Source organism: Vulpes vulpes, chromosome 4, assembly GCF_048418805.1.
Source record: "Vulpes vulpes isolate BD-2025 chromosome 4, VulVul3, whole genome shotgun sequence".
NCBI classification, from domain to species: Eukaryota; Metazoa; Chordata; class Mammalia; order Carnivora; family Canidae; genus Vulpes; species Vulpes vulpes.
The window spans coordinates 35,106,207-35,118,587 of record NC_132783.1 but is presented as its reverse complement, the minus strand read 5'-3'; the positions used below and the strand labels follow the sequence as shown (position 1 = coordinate 35,118,587).

The window sequence follows — 12,381 nt, the reverse complement described above, 5'->3', positions numbered from 1 at the left end:
AGGACACCTACAACCTGAAAATAAAAGGCTGGAGAACAATTTACCATTCAAATGGTCCTCAAAAGAAAGCAGGGGTAGCCATCCTTATATCAGATAAACTAAAACTTACCCCAAAGACTGTAGTGAGAGATGAAGAGGGAGACTATATCATACTTAAAGGGTCTATCCAAGAAGAGGACTTAACAATCCTCAATATATATGCCCCGAATGTGGGAGCTGCCAAATATTTAAACCAATTAATAACCAAAGTGAAGAAATACTTAGATAATAATACACTTATACTTGGTAACTTCAATCTAGCTCTTTCTATACTCGATAGATCTTCTAAGCACAACATCTCCAAAGAAACGAGAGCTTTAAATGATACACTGGACCAGATGGATTTCACAGATATCTACAGAACTTTACATCCAAACTCAACTGAATACACATTCTTCTCAAGTGCACATGGAACTTTCTCCAAAATAGACCACATACTGGGTCACAAATTGGGTCTGAAGCGATATCAAAGATTGGGATCATCCCCTGCATGTTCTCAGACCATAATGCCTTGAAATTAGAACTAAATCACAACAAGAAGTTTGGAAGGACCTCAAACACACGGAGGTTAAGGACCATCCTGCTAAAAGGTGAAAGAGCCAACCAGGAAATTAAGGAAGATTTAAAAAGATTCATGGAAACTAATGAGAATGAAGATACAACCGTTCAAAATCTTTGGGATGCAGCAAAAGCAGTCCTAAGGGGGGAAATACATCGCAGTACAACCATCCATTCAAAAACTGGAAAGAACTCAAATACAAAAGCTAACCTTACACATAAAGGAGCTAGAGAAAAAACAGCAAATAGATCCTACACCCAGCAGAAGAAGAGAGTTAATTAAGATTCGAGCAGAACTCAACGAAATTGAGACCAGAGGAACTGTGGAACAGATCAACAAAACCAGGAGTTGGTTCTTTGAAAGAATTAATAAGATAGATAAACCATTAGCCAGCCTTATTAAAAAGAAGAGAGAGAAGACTCAAATTAATAAAATCATGAATGAGAAAGGAGAGATCACTACCAACACCAAGGAAATACAAACGATTTTAAAAACATTATGAACAGCTATACGCCAATAAATTAGGCAAACTAGAAGAAATGGACACATTCCTGAAAGGCCACGAACTACCAAAACTGGAACAGGAAGAAATAGAAAACCTGAACAGGCCAATAACCAGGGAGGGAATTGAAGCAGTCATCAAAAACCTCCCAAGACACAAAAGTCCAGGGCCAGATGGCTTCCCAGGGGAATTCTATCAAACGTTTAAAGAAGAAACCATACCTATTCTCCTAAAGCTGTTTGGAAAGATAGAAAGAGATGGAGTACTTCCAAATTCGTTCTATGAGGTCAGCATCACCTTAATTCCAAAACCAGACAAAGACCCCACCAAAAAGGAGAATTACAGACCAATATCCCCAAAGAACACAGATGCAAAAATTCTCAACAAGATACTAGCCAATAGGATCCAACAGTATATTAAGAAAATTATTCACCATGACCAAGTAGGATTTATCCCTGGGACACAAGGCTGGTTCAACACTCGTAAAACAATCAGTGTGATTCATCATATCAGCAAGAGAAAAACCAAGAACCATATGATCCTCTCATTAGATGCAGAGAAAGTATTTGACAAAATACAGCATCCATTCCTGATCAAAACTCTTCAGAGTGTAGGGATAGAGGGAACATTCCTCAACATCTTAAAAGACATCTACGAAAAGCCCACAGCAAATATCATTCTCAATGGGGAAGCACTGGGAGCCTTTCCCCTAAGATCAGGAACAAGACAGGGATGTTCACTCTCACCACTGCTATTCAACATAGTACTGGAAGTCCTCGCCTCAGCAATCAGACAACAAAAAGACATTAAAGGCATTCAAATTGGCAAAGAAGAAGTCAAACTTTCCCTCTTTGCCGATGACATGATACTTAACATAGAAAACCCAAAAGCCTCCACCCCAAGATTGGTAGAACTCATACAGCAATTTGGTAGCGTGGCAGGATACAAAATCAATGCCCAGAAATCAGTGGCATTTCTATACACTAACAATAAGACTGAAGAAAGAGAAATTAAGGAGTCAATGCCATTTACAATTGCACCCAAAAGCATAAGATACCTAGGAATAAACCTAACCAAAGAGGTAAAGGATCTATACCCTAAAAACTATAGAACGCTTCTGAAAGAAATTGAGGAAGACACAAAGAGATGGAGAAATATTCCATCCTCCTGGATTGGCAGAATTAATATTGTGAAAATGTCAATGTTACCCAGGGCAATTTACACGTTTAACGCAATCATATCAAAATACCATGGACTTTCTTCAGAGAGTTAGAACAAATTATTTTAAGATTTGTGTGGAATCAGAAAAGACCCCGAATAGCCAGGGGAATTTTAAAAAAGAAAACCATAGCTGGGGGCATCACAATGCCAGATTTCAGGTTGTACTACAAAGCTGTGGTCATCAAGACAGTGTGGTACTGGCACAGAAACGGACACATAGATCAATGGAACAGAATAGAGAATCCAGAAGTGGACCCTGAACTTTATGGTCAACTAATATTCGCTAAAGGAGGAAAGACTATCCACTGGAAGAAAGACAGTCTCTTCAATAAATGGTGCTGGGAAAATTGAACATCCACATGCAGAAGAATGAAACTAGACCACTCTCTTGCACCATACACAAAGTAAACTCAAAATGGATGAAAGATCTAAATGAGAGACAAGATTCCATCAAAATCCTAGAGGAGAACACAGGCAACGCCCTTTTTGAACTCAGCCACAGTAACTTCTTGCAACATACATCCACGAAGGCAAAAGAAACAAAAGCAAAAATGAACTTCATCAAGATAAGAAGCTTTTGCACAGCAAAGGATACAGTCAACAAAACTAAAAGACAACCTACAGAATGGGAGAAGATATTTGCAAATGACCTAGCAGATAAAGGGCGAGTATCCAAGATCTATAAAGAACTTATTAAACTCAACACCAAAGAAACAAACAATCCAATCATGAAATGGGCAAAAGACATGAAGAGAAATCTCACAGAGGAAGACATAGACATGGCCAACATGCACATGAGAAAATGCTCTGCATCACTTGCCATCCGGGAAATACAAATCAAAACCACAATGAGATACCACCTCACACCAGTGAGAATGGGGAAAATTAACAAGGCAGGAAACCACAAATGTTGGAGAGGATGCGGAGAAAAGGGAACCCTCTTGCACTGTTGGTGGGAATGTGAACTGGTGCAGCCACTCTGGAAAACTGTGTGGAGGTTCCTCAAAGAGTTAAAAATAGATCTGCCCTATGACCCAGCAATTGTACTTTTGGGGATTTACCCCAAAGATTCAGATGCAATGAAATGCTGGGACACCTGCACCCCGATGTTTCTAGCAGCAATGTCCACAATAGCCAAACTGTGGAAGGAGCCTCGGTGTCCATCGAAAGATGAATGGATAAAGAAGATGTGGTTTATGTATACAATGGAATATTACTCAGCCATTAGAAACAACAAATACCAACCATTTGCTTCAACGTGGATGAAACTGGAAGGTTTTATGCTGAGTGAAGTAAGTCAATCGGAGAAGGACAAACATTATATGTTCTCATTCATTTGGGGAATATAAATAATAGTGAAAGGGAATATAAGGGAAGGGAGAAGAAATGTGTGGGAAATATCAGAAAGGGAGACAGAACATAAAGACTCCTAACTCTGGGAAACGAACTAGGGGTGGTGGAAGTGCAGGAGGGCGGAGGGTGGGGGTGAATGGGTGACAGGCACTGAGGGGGCCCTTGACGGGATGAGCACTGGGTGTTATTCTGTATGTTGGTAAAGAACACCAATAAAAAATAAATTTATTATTAAAAAAAAGTTAAATGTGATCTAGAAAGTGGTCTAACATTATCAATTTATCAAAACCATTAGCTATACTGTGCACAACAGGAGAAAGAATCTATTCATAGGTAATGGCTTTGCCTTTAATACATGTGCGTGTGCCACATTAGGCTTGCCTGTTTGCTAAGTGGCTAAACGAAGGATAGACAAAGTCAGCCCTTCTTTTTTTGCGATTAGGTATAACAGATTTAGATAATGTAAAGTTAAAAAAAATTTTATTAATAAAAGTAAATTAAAATGAAAATATCATAGGGAAATGTCTTTTTTTAAACAGATTTTATTCATTTAATCATGAGAGACACAGAGGGAGGCAGAGACCCAGGCAGAGGGAGAAGCAGGCTTCCCATGGGGAGCCCGATGTGGGACTCGATCTCAGGGCCCTGGGATCATGACCTGAGCTGAAGGCAGATGCTCAACCACTGAGCCACCCTGGTGTCCCAGTAAATGTCTTCCTGAATAGGAGCAAAACCATAATCTTCATTTAAAATACAACTTCTGGAGCACCTGGTCAGTCATTCAGTTAAGCGACTAACTCTTGGCTCAGGTCATGATCTTAGGGTCATGAGATTGAACTCCGCAGTGGGCTCTGTGCTGGGCGTGAAGCCTGCTTGGGATTCTCGCTCTCCCTTTGACTACACCCCTCCCCACTCATGCTGCTCTTGCTCTCTTAAAAAAAAAATTGGGGTCTGGGAATTCCAATTCAATCACTTACCAATATGGGGCCCTGGTGCTTGTAAAAAGCTTAGCTCCCTCATCTAAATCATCTAAAAGTGAAAATAATGATAACAACCAACTCAGAGAGTTGTGAAGATTAAATGAGGTAATAGATGTTCAATATATAGTACTGACCTTGGAAAATAATGATCAGTTAATGTCAGCCATTATTATTTCATGGCTTCAATGTATTAGTCATAACTAGGTATGACTGCAAGTAACAGAAGTCAAATAACAGTAGCTTCAACAAGATAAGAATGTATCCTCTGTGTTGTAAAAGTCCAGTGTTTTGTTATTTGTGACTAGAATGGTGGCTCTTTTCCATGAAGCCCTTCTTCCAATTTAAATACTATCTGTACTTCAGTGGTCCCTCTGCATCCACAGGGGGTACGTTCTAAGACCCCCAGTGGATGCCTGAAACCACAGACAGTACAAAACGCTGCATATATTCCCAGTGCATACATGCCTATGATGAAATTTGATTTATAAACAAGGCACCATAAGGGAATAACAACAACAGTAATAAAATAGAATGATTACAATATAGTGTAAAGTTCTGTATGGCCTGTCTCAAAATATCTCATTGTACCTTACTCAATCTCCTTCTTGTGATGATGAGAGATGATAAAATGCCTGTGTGATGACATGAAGTGAGGTGACTGATGTAGGTGTTGTAATGTGGTTAGGCTGCTACTGACCTGCTAATGATACTTCAGAAGGAAGGTTATCTGCTTTTGGGCCCTGGGGTAACTGAAACTTAGTAAAGTGAAACCGTGGATTAAGGAGGGTCACTGTAGTTGTCTTTATCCAACCAAACCTTGATGCTTTATGGGATGTTTTTAGTAACTTTAAAAATTGTGAATACAAAGAACAATGTCCAAGTATGTGTGCAATTAAGATGACATAATTAGAGGTGAGGAGAGATTAGAAATCATCAGAACGCAGGTGAGAGGTGAAGGTTCTGGAGTTTGGAATCTGAGAGAATCAAGTCTGCAAGGAAAAGAGTCACTGGAAAGAAAAGTAGAGAGTCAATTACTACTTGAAGATATCTTTGTTAGTGGGTGGGAGGAAGAGAAGAAATGAGCAAAAAAATAAAAGAATGAAAAAGGAAACCCAAATGATTTATTTCTAGACACACACACACACACACACACATTTTAGGAATACATGTAGATGCAATAAACCTAAATATTAAGGAAAACAAGAAGGAAAGAATGAATTTGAGATCCATCATGACAGTTCCCTGGGTTGAGGTGAGGCTGTGAGGTTGGATGGTGGGGACATGTGTTAATCTGTAGCAAGTTAAGGACAAGGTTCTAGCTTTTTGTTTGAATGAGTGGTGGCTATTATTTTATTAAAAGTAACTCTTTTACAAAAATGGATACCAGAAAAGAAATAAACTCTAACAGACCAATTATTATAGAAGAAAGAACTTCCAAGACAGAGAATAGCGAGAGGGAAAAGACCAGAGTTACAACATGAACAAAAAAAGATAAATTCCAAAAGAAATGTAATAAGAAATGTGCATTCTTAGGGTTCAGGATATTGGAGTTTAGATGTCACCTTAGAAGTGATGTCATTTTTCTGGGCCCTGTATTCTCATGTCTACATAGGAGAAGCGGGTTAAACAATTTTATGGATCTCTTTCAGCTTTAATATGCCATGCCTATAGAACCTTCTCTTTTTAAATCTTTGAACTTGACTATAGCATAAGCATTTCCATGGCCTTTCATTGCCTCCAGTAAATATCTTGGATAGTTGTCTAGAATATGAAAAAACAAATGAAAGAGACACATTTCTTTTAAAACCTGAACAGGAAGAAGAAGTGTGTGACAGTTAGCCCTGTATTTCTCTATCTTATTTGGGGGAAATAAAGATCTGAGTGCTTGGGAGTGTGAGATCTCTCCCTGTGGCTAGTATGGTTTGTGGTGTTATACTTCTTCTGGCTTTATGTGAATGTACTTCTGAAAATTATGGATGTGCTTCTGAAATTATAATGGGAGGTGGTTGTTGTGTAGTGGAGAGAAAAATACATATAGATCCAAAGAACTGTATTTAAACTCCACCTTTGCAGCTTCATAGCTGTTTGACTGCATATAAGTCAGGTGACTACCCAAAAGCAGAATCCTGGTCTATAGAAGAAGATAATAATATAATCTTTTCAGGGTTGCTGTGAAAATTGAAAGGAATAATATAATTTCACTTTATAACCTGTAAAGTGCTGTACTCTGAATTGTTTCACTGGCATGTTATAAAAATTCTGTTTTTAAACCTTCCTAAGTATGCATTTCCTATTTGAGCAATGAAGTTAAGTATACTACTGTCTGTATGGTCAATGTCAGACCGCTCCTATAGCTCCAGAATTGAGTGTTCTGGATTTTCCAAGTCTCTCCGTCTCTTGCTATTAACCAGGCGATTTTATGAATCCAAAAGTCTCTTCTGAACGGTCCTCCAAGGGTTTTGAAAAAGAATGCTGCTTACTTGCCAAGTTATTACAAGATGGAAAGCCTACATTTCTGATAAAGTGCTCTCCTATGCCTCAATTTTGCAAAAAGCAAGGTCAGGACTGCTAGGATTAGGGTTTCCATCATCATTGTTGGATGGTTTTCAAACTCAAATGCTTCAAGGTATTGGGGCTGGGGAGGAAATGAGTGACTACCTTCAGGGAGGGTACCTTAACTTTCTTTTTAATTGAACAGCAACAAAAATACCAGCATACGCTCAATAGTAAATGTCAGCTGATCCTTTGGTTGGTTGGGGGAAAAGAGAATGTTGGATATGTGATGAAACAAACTCCAAATGCCTAAGGTGGGGGTGGCTGCTACTCACTGACCACCAAGTGTTGTCAATTAGGTTTCTCACGAAGGACTAGAGATATTGATTTTTATGTCATATTTGCCAGTTTTAAGGCTAGTTAATAACAGAAATTTCAAAAATGGCTGTGCTGACCAATAATATTTATGGGAGAAAAAAAATGACCTGTGCCAGATTCCAGTGGCCACTGAATGACTTAGGTTAGGGAGATGTGGTACTGGGGCAAAAACGATCATTAATACAAGTCTCTCACGGTCCATTTGTGCAGAATTCTCTCTTGATTTGGCTCTCATAAAACTGAAGCAATAATTGTTTATTAAATACATTGTGTCTTCTAGTTTTGTCTTTGACTAGAAGGTAAACTTGGAAACGACACAAATTAGATTTCTGAGGGCTCCAGGTCAGGGTTTCTTTGACATCAGTTTAGCTAAAGAGTCTCCTAAGTTTTCACCACGGAGCTTCTGATTCCTTGAATCAACAGTGAATCTAGATATACACTTATTTTCACAATCTCAAGGTTTGGCTGAAGAACCATCTCATTTGACACAGTTGAAAAATGTTGCCCTAAAGTTGTGGTTGTGCAATCATTTTTCTTCTTTTCTTTTCTTCTTTCTTTCTCTTTCTTTCTTTCTTTCTTTCTTTCTTTCTTTCTTTCTTTCTTTCTTTTTCTTTCCTTTCTTTTCTTTCCTTTCTTTTCTTTCTTTCTTTCTTTCTTTCTTTCTTTCTTTCTTTCTTTCTTTCTTTCTTCTTCCTTCTTTCTTACCAGTGTGTGAGCAGGTGAGCTTTATTTATACTCTCAAACTCCTAGGACTTTGCATGAAGTCCTCATCCCTAATCTCAGAGATGTCACTCCACAACACAGTAAATGCTAATGTCCCACCCCCCTTTGGGGAAGGGCGCTTACACTACACACTTTTGGAGACACCCCAAAGATTGTCTGTCACTTTGGTACAGAAAGGATTTGGTCCAATTTCTTACTGGCTCAGGATAGTAAAAGGTACATAAAGTTGGCTGCTCAACCCCTCTGGGGTAGGGTGGGCCGGAAGGTAGACGGCGTCTGGGACAGCAGGGCAGACCGTGGGTGTGGGCTGGGGTTCTGGACGACAGAGGTAGTTGATCCTGGGTGGTTGCTGGGGTGGCCGAGGGCAGCCTGAGTGCGCAGGCTGCGTAGATGCTGCTCCGGTGGTTTCCGTCTGCCCAGCCCCCCAGGCCACGGCTCTGAAACCGTAGCTGGAGCTGCCTCTGGGCGCCTCCCCAGAGCCGCTGGCGGGAATGATGCTCCTGCTGATGTGGACGCTGCTGGTGCGGGGGCGGCCTCCGCTGGGTCGGTGTGTCCTATCATGGTCCTCGGGGGGGGGGGCACAGCACAGGGGGGCCTTCCCAGACCATGGCCACCCCGGGGCCGGAGGTCACGTAGCCCATGAGGGCTGCGGAGAAGGGCTTCCTCGGCAGGTCACCGTAGTGCTCAGCAAGGCTCTCTCTGGCGCCTGCAGCATCTTCATCCCCACCAGCTTGAAGCCCCTCCTCTCAAGCGCTGGATCACATCCCCACAAGCCGCCGCTGCACCCCATCTGGCTTCACTGCAACCAGGGCCCGCCCTCGAGTCCAGGAGGACCCTCCTGAGTTGGGGCGCGCGAGCAGGCTCGGCCCGGGGAGGGGGGGTGCCCAGGGCGGAGCGCGGGGAGAGCATGGGCGACTGAACCCCGAGGATGAGCTCCTCTTTCTTCTCTGGCTAGTTCCTACTACAGACTATTCAGTTTCCAGAAATTTCCATAACAGAATGTGCTCACTCGATCCAGGTGTTCACAGGTAAGGAAGACTAGTGGTTGGCACTGTGCTCCCTTCTCCCCACTGATGCGGTGGGAGTGGAGTTGGGGCCATGATCACTTGGTTCCATAGACCCACGGCTCCAAATGACTTAGCAGGGAGTGGGGCCTATTATAGGATGGTTTTTTCTTTACTGTTCTTCTGTTTTTAAAAATTTGCTATTACACCAATGCAAGATTTAAAAATTCCTTAGTTACAGGAGAGTAACTCGACTTGATTTCTTGCTTTCATAGTTTCTACCGAGAATTGACGTAGGATTTGGAAGCCCCTGAATGTACTGACCAACACAAAGCAATGGAGGTGTAAGAGAGCAGTACCCCTCAGTCATGGTTCTAGTTGTTTCTCGGAAAGGCCTGTTCTGTCTACTGTTACTTCCCAGGATAAAATTTCTTTCTTCAGAAACTGGTGCAGTCTATTCTTTATTTCAGACTGAAACTAACTTTTGTGTAAAGCAGCATTTTCATTTCTTTGTAAACAGAGATGCAGTTTTAAACCTGCCAAGAATTAAGTGGTAAGTGTTAAACTTCAGAGCAAGTTATTTTAAAAATATTCATATGGGAAACTTTATGTCACCTACTGCCAACAAACAAGAATGATTGCCAGAATTAATAGATACATGCACAGCTAGTTCTGACCTCTGTTTAGCATGGTAAAGGAGGAAAATGTATTTTGACTATTAAGTATAACTTTCTTTACAACATCTTTGCTTTTAAGTGATTGCCCAACACTCTATCTTGTCATCGCTGGCCAAATCAGTAATGTCCAATTTTTCATTATTAACAGACCACTTTGATATGGAAATTCATAGGCTTTCTTTCTATGTATACCAGGAACTTTCATGGAAATGCTCACCTAATTTCAACAATAACCTGAAATGGGGGCTTTGTTCTCACTTCATAGGCAAGGCTCAGTGAAGTTAAGCAAGTTTTTCAGAATCACAAAATAAGTCAGTGGAAGAGCATACGTTATTCCTTAGGTTTGTTCAATCCCAAACTTAATGATTCATTTAGTCATGCTTTAACAGTGGTTACTCTATGGTACTTTGCTGGGGACCTAGCAATTGAGAATCTGGTGCTGTAATTAACAAGTACCAACATGATTTTTGGAGTGGGTGTCTCACAGAGTGGAAGGGAAGTTAGAGAATAGATGAGACCAGACAAAGAATGAAGACAAGACTTCGAATAGTCTCTGGATATCTAGGCAGCAGGATACTCTGGACTCCATGATAGAAGGAAAAGCTCCAAAAGTTGTTGTCGTCCTCTTAATTCAGTTTGCTTGTAATTCCAAGTCCCAGGAGAGAGATTCCTATTAGACTAGCTGGCATTAGATGCTCTTTTGCTAGGGGAAGGAAGAAATCCTGAACATAATACCAACAAGACCGCTTATAGCTGGGAGAAATAATTCCTCCAAAGTGCTTTGAGGAAGGGAAAATGGGTGCTAAGATGTCCCCCCTCAAAAAAAGTCAAAAGTTCACATATGGTTGTCCTTGAGAACATTAACCTTATGTAGTACTAAGACTAATCCTGAATTTCACTTCATAATCTATTATGCAGATTTCATACATGGATTTTCTCAGACTGTTCATAAATTTCTTTTTATATTGAGCCATAACCACTGACTCTGATAAAATTTCTTCCAGTAGTTTCTGCATAACTACTTCATGCAAAAATTAGAATTTATTTAATCTTAATAAACACTTTAAGATTCCAAGAATGTCTGATTCAGGATGTGACAATATGTTTTATTCACAGCCTTTGTGATTTGTAGAATGTGATAATATTTTCTCCTGTCCCTGGATGTTCCTGTCACATTTCTGGTCTTTAGCACATCTAAGTCAAATGCAACAAGGTAAGGTAGCCTAGTGAGAGCCAGAGTAAGAGAGAGTTCCACACACCCAGGTGGGAACAGGCACAGCATGCTGTCCAAAGGGGGTGGCAAGTGGTCTTAGGCTTCCAAATGAAATTAATGGAGCCTTGTGATGGAAAATCGAAGAATGGGAGATACTCTTCATTTCTACACAAGTTGAGAATCAATATCAGAAAAGCTTATTGAAAATAGTATGCTTGAAACCACTAGGCTGTGGTTCAGGGGCAAAATGATAAGTTGCTCATTCATACTCTAAATGCCTTACCAGTCCGTAGACAAGACTCCACAGATATGTGCACTCTGTCTGTGGAAAGCCTCCAGACCACCTCCTACTCAATTCACTAGTCACTTTAATTTTGGCCTTCTTAATTCAATGATTTCCTGCATTTGGACTTTGTACCTTGACCTCCTTCACCTGAACTGGCTTGCTCCATAACAGGCTCCTGGCTTTGACTTTGGTTATATGTCAGCTCTCCACTCACTGGCTACCAGGTCACTGTGGTCCTGGAAAGGTCACTGAGTGTACTCTGCCTGGGAGCCTGGTTGGGCTGTCCTGTAGCTAGAGAAAAAACAGACAAGGGGGAGTTAGGACAGCTGGAGGGAGATGGGATTCTTGCCCACTGGTCTCCAGGATTCATCCTAGGGCAGGAAATGTGTGGAGAAGAGAAAGACCCAGGGGCCTGAAATTGGCCTCGGGCCTGACACCAGAAAATGAATGGCCTAAAACCGCAAGGTCATGCTCTTGGGTCAGGACTTCAACCCAACTGATTACTTTATTTGCCTCTCTGACTTTACTGACTCCATGATGTCTTTCCTGAGGTGTGGCAATCTCCAATTCACATAGTAATCAAGGTACAAATCAGCCATGTGTGTGAACATGGCTGTAATAAACGTTTCACTGGAAGTTTTTCCCACATGCCTCCTAGCGTCAATAATGCAGTGGAATATTTCAGGGGAGGGAGAATAAAATAGATATAATACTTCTTAATTCTTATTTTAAGAATTTCTATTCTTAAGAGATTATCTTATAAGAAAATTTGGATTATATGTCTCTAAAGGTATTTCTTTCAGGCTTTTTAAAAAATAAAAGCCTTTCCAAAGCTTCTGACAAGTTATTTCCAGACATCTAACAATTCACTCACTCCTACAGGGGGCTGCCAAGTGGTACCAAGACCTCTCTTGGACCACTGGCATGGTCTGTTATACCATTACTATGTTTTT

The 12,381-nt window shown here is 40.7% G+C and overlaps 1 pseudogene; it reads right to left on the bottom strand.

The window, feature by feature from the left end:
- Positions 1–5,587: 5,587 nt before the first annotated feature.
- LOC112931005 (nucleoside diphosphate kinase, mitochondrial pseudogene) lies at positions 5,588–12,039 on the bottom strand (annotated as a pseudogene).
- Positions 12,040–12,381: the final 342 nt, after the last annotated feature.